Below are 13,889 nucleotides of genomic sequence, written 5' to 3'. Positions count from 1 at the left end.
ACGCCTGCTCAGACCAGTTCTTAGCCATTATATCCAATGGGAGTTGGATATTATGGCTAAATCCTCATTAGCGATAATGCGTGAATATCGCTGGTAATCCAGCGATATTCACATATTTCGCCTCTAACGCCGGATATTTTATCACTTTAGAGATAATAGTTGCTAATAGCACGTTATTTCTGAAATAACATTCGGCGATGCTTGGCGTTAAAAAAATACTCGCTAAGCCCATTTAGCGATAAATATCGCTAGTTGTTGGTAATATGCCACCAAGTTATTTCGAAATGGTGAGATGAGTGAAGTCCTGTCTGAATATGTTCTGAAGAGGAAATGGAGCAGTTCAGCTCCCCTCCAGGGCTCGAGCCGAAGGCTGTGCTAGCCTAGTGAAGATTCAGACCAGCTTAGAAGCCAGAGAGAAAAGACATTTTTTGGCTTGATTTATTTATTGTGTTTTTGCCTCACTATCGCCTCATACGTGTTACGGATTTCAGCACACTGGCTGGAGGGGCCCTGGGTGGGTGAGGTCACGTGGGGGATGGGCGAGGAATGGATGTGAGCACATCTCTAGAGGATGAAGGCAGAAGCAGCACCTGGACAATGGCTTTAGCACGCCCTACCTGCATTTATGAGGGCTGACTGCCATCTAGCGGTCATAAGAATGCTCTACACCAAATACTATTTGAAGAGCCAGGTGTTTCGTAAACAGGATAATTATTGCTGTTTATTTTGATAGACGGCACATAAACATAACATGACCAAATAGAGAAAAAAGAGAAGTAATCTCCCCAGCAAACCTCAGTGTTGGATACCAATGCAGACTGCACACGTGTCCTGGTATGGAGAACCCCCAAAGCCCGCCATATCCTCTTCCTTGCTGCAGGTATCATGTGATCTCTGCCTTCATTCTTGCCATTATCGGAGCATTTTAAAGTCTGTATATTTTTGCAACACACTGTTAATTGTTTTATTTCTGCAGTTCAGCTGTGCAGCTTTTTCCAAGGGCGCACAACCCTTTCATGCTTCTTGTGGGGCATGCTGAGGCTACCATATGTGAACCGAGCATAGAGTCGCCTGACGTCATCTCAGATTCCTCCAGACAGTGGTCTTCAGACTTTCCAATGCTCAATCTCCCCCATGGAAAAACATAATGATCGGTCCCTCCTCAGAATTTTTCACAATTATTTTATTAAATTGGCAACGTTTAAATTGCCTAGACATATTTAAATATTGCAGTAAAGTTCTGTTACCATTTAAATGCAATCAAATCCATGTGCCAAACATACTGTACTTGTCAGAAAGGACTTACTAACATGTAAACGTATCCACAGTGTGATTATTAGAAATGGGGAGGGGGGTTTAAAGAATATTTGGAGTCCCCTTCGCTTTTGACACCTTCTCCCAGCTAGGCTATACATGACAAAAGGTGTTAGTGATCGCCCTTTGCACAGCTGCTTACTTCTGTTCATTTTTTCTGCTTAAACAAAGCACTGTTATCAGCATAATGATTCTTTTGGCCGGAGCCTGGCACCCCCCTTGGGATCAGTTTTGGCACCCCTAGGGGGGCTCACCCCTAGTTTGAAGACCCCTGCTCTAGAGAGTCCTAGGGGCAGATTTACAAGCCCCGTGCGCCACTTTTGCGCCGCCATTGAGTCACTTCTGTGACGCAGTGGTGGCGTAAAGCTAGCGCCATGCTGCGATGGATTTATACCGTGACACATCTAGGGAGATGCATCACGTTGTAAAGCCCTGCACCACATGAAACCTGCGTCAGGTTTTATGTGGGTGTTGTGGTGCAGGGTGGGCGTTCCAGCGCAGAACTCCTCGGAAAAGTGCTTGAGTGAAATCTACAAGATTTCACTCAGTAATTTTTACGACGCCGCTGTGTCAAAACCTTGCTCCTGCTTGAAGCAGGCGTAAGGCTTGACTCACCACGTTGTGTATTGGCAGGCCACGAGCATTGCTGGAGGTGCGTTGCACTTGCGACACGGCTCCAGCAATGCGCCACCCTTCCGACGGGAGATGCGTCACGCATCTGTTTATCCTTGCGCCATGATGCGCCGCATTGTAAATGCGGTGCATCTGTGGTGGCGCAAGGCTAAACTAGCATGACGCATATTATCTGGCGCATCTCTGCTGATTTGCAGGGATGCGCCAGTCATCATAAATCTGCCCCCTAGTTTCCAAGGACTGGACCAGCACCCTGACCTTTTTGTAAAAATAAATACATGTCCCGATGTTGAGAGAGCGTCGGGTGAGCATGCACATTTCTCAAGGCGCTGTGAAGGCTCCCTTTATACCAGTCTTTTCTCAAACTCTGTGGAACATGTTTTAAAGAAAGGATTACCTGACTCCAGAGAAATCTTCTGGATGTACTGTTTAAAATCATTACAAATGGATGGACTGAACATCAGAGTGAATACCACCTGATTGCTGCATATCTAAAGAGATCCCAGGGCTGCAATGATTTTGCATTCTAAATGGAATCTTCATTTATTATGCTTTTTAGAAATCAAGCAGTCAGTTGTGCAGCTACTAAGCAAACAATAATGGGCTACCTGAGGAAGACGGATGCCAAGACATTATAGTGGAAACATTGTTTTGTTCTTTGGTGAATCCACCTGTTTGAGTGTCACCTCTTTGTTGGATATAACACATTCTTCCTTTCTCATAAGTAAAGAAGAGAGCCGCACACTGGGCCTCCATGCAAACTGGCGTCTTTATTCAGAATATGGCAAAATGGCAGCTTGCTTAAAAACATATTGTCCGGACTCGTTTTGGCTGATGATACAGCCTTTATCACGGGTAAGCTGTTGCTTGGATTGCGGCGTTCACTACATTGTTAACCCGTTCAGCGCGGCGCGAATTTTCGCGCTGTGCTGAACGTTCTGAAAAACGGGTGTGGTCATGACGGAACGGTTCCGTCATGAGCACAGCTCAACCGACGCTCATGACGGAACCGCTCCATCATGAGCACCGAAGGGGTTACATATGCTCATTGGAGACTACCAGATTCCCACATTAACTCACCGTACTACAATCCCCAGAATGCACTATTTCATATTGTTAATTTCTTTTTCTTAGTCTTGCAATTCGTTTTCCTTCAGGCTTCTCTTTATCATGGGGACATTGCAGTCTTTATCAATATTTCCAGTTGTGCTCATACATCCTGATCAATTCAGCTCATAAACATTGCCTTGCTGCCATTCAATAATTTTCTCTTATAAACGTCCTTTGTACTTTAATAAAGTCGTGATATATAGGGACCCACTACTTACCTATATCTAAGGCCCTAACACTGAACACAGTCAAAGTGTAGTGAAAACAATATGACTGCCTTTTCATTCTCTAAAAACAGCCATTACCCTGTTATGTACTGGCTTGTCATCACCATATAACATAACATTTGCAAAGAAATGAAAGGCCGCCATGCATGGCCCTGCGTTAGTTTGTAAATCTGGAGAAACGCAAAGCAGGACTATTCACTGTTTTGCGTTGCTGCACACCATAATCTACATTGCTGCTAAATGTCACATACATTCATATGCCGCATCACTGTAGCCACACAAATGTACAATATTTCAGTCTATGAGACTGCACTCCTTTCCACTGTATGAGACTCCACTCTACGCCACTCCACTCTATGCTATTACACTGTACGCAACGCCACTGTATGCCACTCCAGTACACGCCACTTCACTGGCTAAAACTGACTCCTCATAACACAGCTGGTAAGTACCTTCGCAGACCTCATTGCTGGCAGCTGGGTGGCGGACCAGGGGATGGGGAATTGTGGCCACAAATTGGACCCTCTACATCTGACACTCAGAACTGTAGATCAATTTTTCCCTTTTGATTGAGTACTTATGTTCTGTTTGCATTTTTACTTGTTTTTTAAAGGGGTTTCTGTTTCATTTGGGGATACACTCACACTCCAAGCAGTCACAACATGATGCACGCGCAGTAGTAAAGGGATCCAGGCGATGCTATGCTATCTCTTGAACCATACACCGACCGCCAGTTGTGGCAACTTTTAGACTCCTCCTGAACCACAATGAAGGACACTCCCCTTTGGGTCCTCACCTTCAATGTGAAGGGTCTTAATATCCCAGTTAAACGTAAGGCGGTATTAACATACTTGGTGAACACAGGGGCGGACATATGCCTGCTCCAGGAGATGCTACTACTCCCACAAGATTGTTACAGGCTCTGTTCACAAATCTTCCCGCACCAATTATTTTACTCTTCGCTTACCAAGAGAGTGGGGGTGGTCCTTCTAGTGGCACATACCTTTAAGGGGAAAATTTGTCCCAAAGTAGCGGAAGTGAATAGCCATCTCATCCTCGACGACTAGTCATTTGTGGTGGCCATATATTAGACCGAGGGAGAAGGAGGAAGAAGAGACTAGGTCGTCCTCCAAACATTAAATGCACATAAATGGAATCCAAAGGTTGGTTTCCGAGACCTAGCTCGTGTCAAGGTAAATGACCAATCAGGTCATTTACCTTGACACGAGCTAGGTCTCGGAAACCAACCTTTGGATTCCATTTATGTGAATTTGTGGTGGCCTCCATCTATACCCAAAACGAGGATCAATTGGTGTTTCTGTGATTGGCACTGACGGAGGTACTGTCCACTCAAGAAAGAAGAGTTCTAATGGGAGGGGTCCTTAACCTGGTATTAGATATTGACCGTAACAGGTCCACGCATAGGCAGGGCCAGACTGGGGCTCTGATGAAGGAGGGGCACGGGTGTTTCAAGGACATGGGGCTCCAAGATAAATGGAGAACACTTCACCCACATACACACGAATGTTCCTATTTACCCTTTTCACATAATACCTACGCATGGCTTGATCACTTCCTTTGCAATAGTCTCGCCAATAGATAGATTTAATTTAGAGCGTGATTTACAAACTTTTTTTCGTAAAATTAGATTACAATCCTTCTTTGAAGATAAAGATAAGATTCCATCAGCAAACAAATCAGGGTTGAAACCTAAATCCAAATGGACCCCACAGCTAGGGCAGGTTAACAAAGACATAGAAGCATTCGAGAGATCTGTAGAGAAGAGCGTCACAGACCTCTTAGACCATAAACAATGGCTAAACTATAACCTGAAGGTAGATGAAAAGGAGGCACTCAATAAACTCCAGAACTGCCATATGCTCACAATTAAGCCTGCAGACAAAGGCGGTAGTATTGTTATTATGGCTACAGAGAAGTATAATGACAAGATTACCTCTATGTTGAACAATGAGGAACATTATCAGAAAGTAGATAGAAGAGATTGGCAAGAATTAAAAAAGACAATCAAACGAATGTTAGATTTAGCAAAGGAAGATGAGGCGATTTGTACTGATGAATTCAATTTCCTATATAATGAGAATCCTACAGTTCCTGCACTTTACGGACTACCGAAAGTGCACAAAAGTCTAGAAAACCCACCCCTCAGACCCATAGTATCGAGCATTGGCTCACTTACGGAACCGTTAAGCAAATACGCGGACATTTTCCTACAGCCATATGTTGTAGCCCAAAAGGCATACATTAAGGACACAGCAGCAATTATACAAAAAGTAGAGGGTCTAGTTTTTAATAATAATACGCAACTATTGGTAACACTCGATATAGAGGCCCTATACACCAATATTCCACAAGATAGTACAATCACAATGATAGAGAACCTTCTGAGCACAGAAAGTAGGGATCTGAACCCACAGGAAGTGTTCATTATTGATTGTGTTAAGGTTGTTTTGAAAAACAACATTTTTATTTTTAACAATGAATACTTTAAACAAGTCAAGGGCACCAGCATGGGAGCCACCTGTGCTCCCAGTCTGGCATGCCTGTATGTAGCTGAATTCGAGAATATACACATCTTTAACCCGATGGCACCATTTTTTGAAAATATATCACACTGGTCTCGATATATCGATGACGTTTTTTTTGTGTGGACAGGACCAGCTGAAACATTGACTGAATTCATCTCATGGCTAAACCTGGGAGACAGCAATTTAAAATTCACCTCCAGCTTTAGCAACAGTAGCTGCGAGTTCCTGGATATTGTAATTAAACACGAGGATGGTGTACTAGCAGTTGAACTTTTTACTAAAAAAACCGACCGTAACACTATGTTACATTACACTAGCCACCACCCTCCGTGCCAACGTGATAATATTCCGTTTGGTCAATTTTTGAGGCTTAAACGCAACTGTACAAGCAACAGAGATTTTGAAAAACACTCCAAGGTACTCAAAACAAAATTCACTGATAGGGGATATCCTAAACGCCTTGTGAAAAATGCGTATAAAAGGGCAAAGTACTTTAATAGGGACAATCTATTTCACAAGGAAATAAAGAATGATCAGAAGAAACCTCTGATTTTTGTGACCAACTACAGTGCCATCAGTAACAAAATCAAAAACATCATAAATAGGAATTGGCATTTGATAACCACCAAAAATAAAGAAAAGATCCCCAAACCTATGATAGCATTCAGACGCAATCAAACTCTTAGAAACAAATTAGTGCACACCTATAGGGAAGAGCCTACACTCACACAAACAACTATCAACAAGACGCCATTACCAACGGGCACTTTTCCGTGTGGAAGTTGTTCAAACTGCACAATAATTAACAAAGGAGAGTATGTTGAACATAACAATATAAAACATAATATCAAATCTTTTATTAATTGTAGGTCAAAGAACCTTATATACATGATTAAGTGCCCCTGCAATTTAGTCTATATAGGTGAAACCTCTAGAGAAATCAGACTACGAATCAACGAGCATAAATCTTCTATTCGGACAAAAAAGAAAGGAGCCCCATTAACTGAACATTGGCAAGCAGCAAAACATACAGTGCAGGAGCTCACATGGTGTGGGTTGGAAACTGTATATATGAATGCTCGAGGGGGCAATATGGAAATAAAAAGGAAGAAACGAGAGCAATATTTCATGTCCCGTTTCAACAGTGTCAAACAGGGCCTTAACTCCAAAGAAGATTGGGAACGCATTTTATAGTCGAGTTTCCCGTGCATTTCCGACTGAGGTTAATGCGTAAGATGTTTCTATACTCTGAGAGTGTCATTACATTAAATTTAAGATAATAAATATCCCCTAGCTTTAGGATAGGTGTCATAACTATCCCCTGAACGTATGACAACTAATTGATCATCTCTCATTAATAGTAATGATACTAGCATGTAAAGAAAAAATTAAACTAACCCAGAGGCTGAGATGACAACATTGACCAATAGAGATGTATGTCTGCCTCGTTAAAAAATTGTTCCAAAAAACTTTTAACATCGGCACAATATAACCTAGAATATATTCGTGTAAATTATAAGTGACCCGCATAGATACGGCGGCTCACAAAACTCGCCCCGCTTAATAAATAACCATGGCGATATCATTGCAGTACAAGGGCAAAACACGCGCATTGAATATAAAGACAATGCGGAAATAATTATAAAAACTACCCGAGTAGTCCTAGAATTGAAACCCGATTACGTATATACAGTGGGACAAGAACAAAAAACTACAGATGTAGTTTAGACGCCCGCCTCAGATAGGATGACCTGCATATGTATGGCGGCTCATAAAATTCTATCAGTCCCGCCTACTAAACATCTGTGACGATATAAATGCGGTATAAGGGTGAAACACGCGCGTTATACAAATAGACAATGCGGAAGTAACAACAAAAACTACCCAAGTAGTCCTAGATTTGAAATCGTACTGCGCATACACAGCGGGACTAGAACACAAAAAAACTACAGATGTAGTTTTGGTGCCCGCCTTAGACCGGATATCCAATTAAAATTTAGCGGGAAATAGGTGATTGACCGGATACACTGGCGGACTTATAAACAGAGAGTCCCCGGGCGTTAATGAATTCCGGTTTACGAGGGTGTCGAGAGGAGCAGGGAGGCCGACCTACACACAAAAGGTAAGATACGAACAAGGGGATACCTGTAATTCTATAATAGGAATAGAGGTCCCACCGTCGTGACTCCTTTGAGTTAATGGGCTTTACACTTGACACGTAGATATAGATCCGTAAAAGTTATTCCTGCATTTGAAAAGTTATTCCTGCAGTTTAAAGGCATGAGTTAAAACAGTTATTTGTTTGCAAGAGAACTAGGCAATCGGCCGCATTTAAAGAGTTGTAGATAAAGCTGTATAGGCACTTCAAAAAAAACTGTTTTGTTTTGCCTCGAACTGAGAACGGCAAAAATGGGAAGGCACATAAACCCATAGCATTCCCTAGAATATAGCCACAAAGCTCGAGATTCTCAAAGATAATACAAGTTGAGGGAAAGTGCCACCTTTTTTATATCTGAATAAGGTTGACACGCCTCGCAATAAACTAACTGGCGAAATTATATAAGAAAATTTTTTTTAAAAATACTCGATAAGAGAAAGCTGCCCATGAGGCAAAAGCCAAGACGATAAGTATATAAGACACACCTTGTTGCTTGATATGCACGAAATGGTGCAAAATGATACAATCAGCCAATCATCCCAGAATCTAGACTAACCCCATACACACTATAGATCTGAGATTAGAAACTACTCGACATAACGATAAAACTTATGGAATGAAAATTGCTTTAATTTGTAGATCCGGATGAAATACGGATGTAAAAGTACTTTCAAACGGACGACTGTCCAGTGACGTACACTGCAATTGATAAAGCTGGTGTTAAGAGCATCCATTCTTATGCGCTTCGACTCCTAAATGGTAAGTCCCACAGAATTTAATCTATCTGTGGTAAAAAGGGTAGGATGAGAATCTCTTGGGTGAAGTAGAAGTTCTCATGGTTATTTCTTGTTTGCTCTTCCTTTGCCTGATGAAAATTAGAACATCCATCTTTCAAAGAACATCCGAAGAATTTAAAACGGTGGCTCCCTCGACCCTCAGATGTTAGGATTGTACATAACAAAACAAAGGTAACTAGAACAACCCCTATGAGCCGAGCACTACTATCTTATGCTGTGCTCCAGAATTAATAAAACCATTATTAACTATTCCATAGATTCCCTTACACTTTGAATTGATACAAGTGTAAAATCCGAATGGCCCGAGACAACTGACTACCTCGAATTGATTAAAGAGGACTCCTGGCTATTCTCTTTCTTGATAATCTCAAGGTAGAGCTACACTGTAACATTTTTTTCTGAAATGCATGCATTGTACCTGCACTTTTAGTGATTTTATTTCTACATAATGAGTACCCTCTTTTAGTACCACAGTTTCCCTATATAAGAGCACCAAGAAGAACCAATGGTTCTATAGTATAATGAACACAACTTAACAACAATGTATAATAAATAGAATGTGATCAGAACGATTCCTAACTGTATATTTCTCTTTCTGATTAGAAAACTGTCCTGATGAAGGTGTAAAACTAAAACCGAAACGCTGCGTCGACTTGTGTGCAACAATTATTGCTGTTTTTTAACTGACCCATATGATTTATGTGCAACAACTACTGTTGTTTTTTAATTTTATATATGTGCAATAATTATTTCTGTTTTTCTCATTGATGTAAACCAATATTTGTTGTTAGAAAATTGTAAATTATTTTTGCTTTCTTTATCAAATGTGTTCTTCTTTGGTTCAAGTTTTTAATACTGTGAGCACTAATGTGCTAAAGAAAATATGATATTTTTAATAAACTATACAAACAGGTTTAATTTTATATAACGGTGTATTTGTATTTTCTAGTAACTGTTGATGATACATATGTGGGTTCTGTGTGTTCCTAAAAGAGTGGTACTGACATAAAAACCTCCACATTTGTGGAACATAGGGACTCCCCTCTTGCTTTGATCACTTCCTGGGCACGAAAGATATCCTCACACTCACCGCTGAATCTGAGCAAGTTACGGCTGCACTGTCAGACCACGCAGCGATTTCACTCTCAATGACACTTTCCCCTATACACTGCTCAACACTGACCTGGCAACTGAAGGACACATTATTACAGTGTCCTGAAGGGGTGAAGCAAGTCCACCAAGCCATTACTGACTACCTTGCTCTGAACGACACCCCTGAAACCTCTATTGTCACGCTCTAGGAAGTCCTTAAAGCGGTTATACACAGGGGATTCATTGCAATTTCGGCAGCGGACAATAAATCATACAAGGAAAAGAGGGACCATCTATCCAGATAAGTCAAAGAACTAAAGGGTATACACCAGCGCACAGAAGCGCTGAGGATTTGGCACCAAGTACCACCTGTTCACACGCAATTCGCAAGCATTGACCTTGACAGGGCCGAATATGCAGCACTACGTCTACGCCATGCTTTTTATGCAGGGGAATATAAAATGGCCGCCTTCTGGCTAACAAACTGTACACCCAGCGGCAAAGCCTGGGAGTGCACTAACTAACGACTAGACGACAATTCTATTGCTGACTTCTTCAAAAGTTTCTCTGCAGGGTTATATACTAGCGAGCGGTTAGACCCCACAGATTGTGCTTCATATCTTACTGACCCTCGCACTTTTCCTTTATCTCCCAACCAAGCAGACACACTAGAACACGATATTCAGGTGGAGGATGTTATCTCAGCAATCTCCCAACAAAAGACTACGAAATCTCTAAGCCAGACGGATTCTAGTATATCTACTATAAAACATTCTGTCGTGCTCTTGCTTCGATTTTAACACAGGTTTAGAACTCTTTTTTCTACTTTAGGGGCAATCCCCCCCTCGATGCTGACAGCCTCGGTGGTAGTTATTCCCTAGCTGGGCAAAGATAGAAAGCTGTGCAGCACGTGCCACCCAATTTCTCTCTTAAATGTGGACCTCAAGCTGTTCACCAGCTTCTTAGCAGACAAACTGGGCACGCAAATGCCATCTAGCATAGATTTGGACCAGGAAGGCTTTATTCCCCAACGTCAGACCAACTAAGCGTGTCTTGCACATCATAGAAAAGATCTCACACACATCGGGTGAGCTTATGCTCTTAGTGATTGATGCTGAAAAGGCCTTTGACAGGGTCCATTTGCCCTTTTTAGAACAAGTTCTAGCCCATTCTGGAATAGCGGAGAGATTTAGAACTTGGGTGATAAATTGCTACCACTTCCCCACAGTGTTGGTAAGTGTAAACAGCTGTGTGTCTAATCCCTGGTTCTGGTGTTAACCTGGGCTTCAATGGGAATTCACAAGGGCATATTATCAAGCCCATTATCGCCACTTTAGCGGCAGTTACCTGCCGATAAAAGCGACGATAATGTATCGACCTTTCTTGATAATATGGCCCTTAGTCGCCATAGCATCGCAGCTTTCACACACCCGCTCAAGGAGGAAGACTGTTCTGCTCAGACCGCTATGCGCTGCAGATAGCCACCAGAATTGCTGGCAAACAATACTTGATTAAAATAAATATACCTTCTTTCTGACTATTCTTCATCTGACTCGACAGGCTAAACATGCCTACTGCTGTTTTAAGAAAACCAGTCCAATTTCCTAAATGAGTCAATTATTTGAACATTTTTAATTGAAGCTTGACTGAAAAACAAACATTAAAGGGAAGTGTTTATTGCCACATATTATTTCTTTAAACTTTAGTATTTTTTACATTTATTTTTATCATTAAAATGTCTCACCCCTCCCAAAAAGAGAGTATGTCAGAAAAAAGAAGAAATTGTCTAAGAAAATGTAAAAAACTTCATGAATAATGTTGTCAAATCTGCAATGAATGAGTCCCGGAGTGAAAGATTGGGAAAATGTCAAGGATATTATCATAACCCAGAGCTTACGTGCTGCTGGTAGTAGGCCTACATTGCCAAGCATTTCCGCATGCAGAAGTCCAGGTTCTTCTAAAGTATTACTTCCCTGTAAACCTATTGATAAGGTTTCCGCTAGACCATCTTCTTCATGGAAGCCACGTCTATGGGTTCTGCAGGTTCCTCTGCAACTAGGAACCCTGCCGGTGCCAGGAATTGGGGATCATCTCTCTTCAGATGCTTAGGGGCCCATTTGGATGTAGGGCGGATCGCCAACGCCATGCGGGCGGTAGCGATCTGCCCTACATCCTAGCCCGCCCGCCACCCATTTCCACCAGCCATATTAGTATGGCAGGGTAGACCGCAGTAGTCGGGAATACTGTCCTCCGATTTTACACCCGGTCGACAAGTAGACCGGGCGGAAAAGGGTTTCATATGGTGGCGGTGTCTGCTGGACCCCGCCATCCCTATCAGGATGCAGGTGGGAGGCGACGCCTTTGAGTGGCGGCATGGCATTGAGCAGCTGGGAGGAGCACCTAAATGGGTGGCGGAAGAGCACAACCAAAAAAGGAGCATGCCCGGGAAACTCCTTCAAGTAAGGAGGGGTCGAGGTTATTGGCAGTAGGCCTGGGCTGTGGCATAGTGAGACGCCCTTACGTTGGAGAATGATCGATTCGAGAAACCCGGCTGGCATTGTTGTTGAGCGGGGGAACCAACTGGCCCCCGGTGCTGCCAGTGGTGAGGGCTGGTATTGAAAGACGCCCATACTAGACTGCCGATACGTGAAGGCTCACCACGGGTAAGGTGAGCAACTGTGTCTCTGTGACTTATATATAAACTAGGACATTAAGGAACCTGTGGAGAGCACATGATACAATGCCAGGCATGCTGCAAAATTGCTGCAACAACGCACGGCACAAACCCACTTGAATTGTGCACTTTCTCTAGTGAACGCTCCTGGGGCACTACAGCTCTCCAGAGGGAGAAAACCGACAGGCCACGTGGGAGGTACCCCAGTAGGCAGCAGTGAGTACCCCAATGCAATGGGCCCTCAGTGTGATAATGGCAACAAACAAAGGGGGACGAAGTTCGCATCAGCCCAAGATAGATAAATTCGTGTGGCTGAAAACACCAGAGGGAGGCGCATCGTGCCCTGTTTCGGAGCAAGAGGCAGAATCCAACCGAGCAGGAATCCCCCACACTACACAATGTGATGGTGGCGATTACTAAAGTGCGCACTTCCTTGGAGGGATGCCTAGACTCCATCTCCACAGATGTATCACTGCTCCAGGGGGACCTTAGGAAGATTGGCTCCAGGGTCAAAGAGGTTGAGGATGTCGCCCGAGACCTGGTCGCAGACACGACGACGCTAAAGAAACAAGTTTCTGATCTATAAATTCATACGAAAACCATAACAGCGTAGCTAGATGATTATGAGGGCAGATCAAGACGTAACAACGTCAGTATTTTAGGAGTACCAGACAGGGCTGAGGGACCAGCATTGGACCTCTTTGTGGAGGACTTGGTAATGAAGCACCTGCAGCCCAAAAACCTTTCCAGCTATTTCTCCATAGAGCGAGCACATCGTGTACCAGGGGACAGGCCTAAGACAGGGGCGCCCCCGACCCATCTTGGCTCGGGTGTTCAACTTTAGAGACCAGGACATTAATCTTCAAACTGCATTCAGTGCTCCACCTCTCAAGTATGAAAATAGCACAATATCATTCTTTCCGGACTTCACCGCAAAGGTACAGTGGCAATGACGCTCCTTCCTGGAGGTGAAAAAGACCCTTAGAGAGAGGGAAATTAAATATGCAATGCTGTTTCCAGCAAAATTGCTAGTTGAGGCGGAAGGCAACAGCTGTTTTTTCACTCAGCCAGATGATATATGGGATTGGCTGGATGGATGGCGGAAAGTGGGCGATCGAGGAAACCCGGACCGGCAGGAGCGAAGAGTAGGGAAGGCGCAGAAACGACAAGACCCCACACACGGTGACAGCATCAGGAGTACTCCTTTTGGAGTATCTGTGCGCTTTATAAACTCTCTCATTCATTCATTTATTCAGAGATCAGCATAACACAGGTGGTTTGTGAATTGACTGAAGGACTCGAGCTAATGTCTGGAATGGGAGCACTCCTTGAGAAATG

Source organism: Lissotriton helveticus, chromosome 3_2 (assembly GCF_964261635.1).
Source record: "Lissotriton helveticus chromosome 3_2, aLisHel1.1, whole genome shotgun sequence".
Classification (NCBI taxonomy): Eukaryota; Metazoa; Chordata; class Amphibia; order Caudata; family Salamandridae; genus Lissotriton; species Lissotriton helveticus.
The sequence above is the reverse complement of the archived record's forward strand: the minus strand, read 5'-3'. Positions refer to the sequence as shown.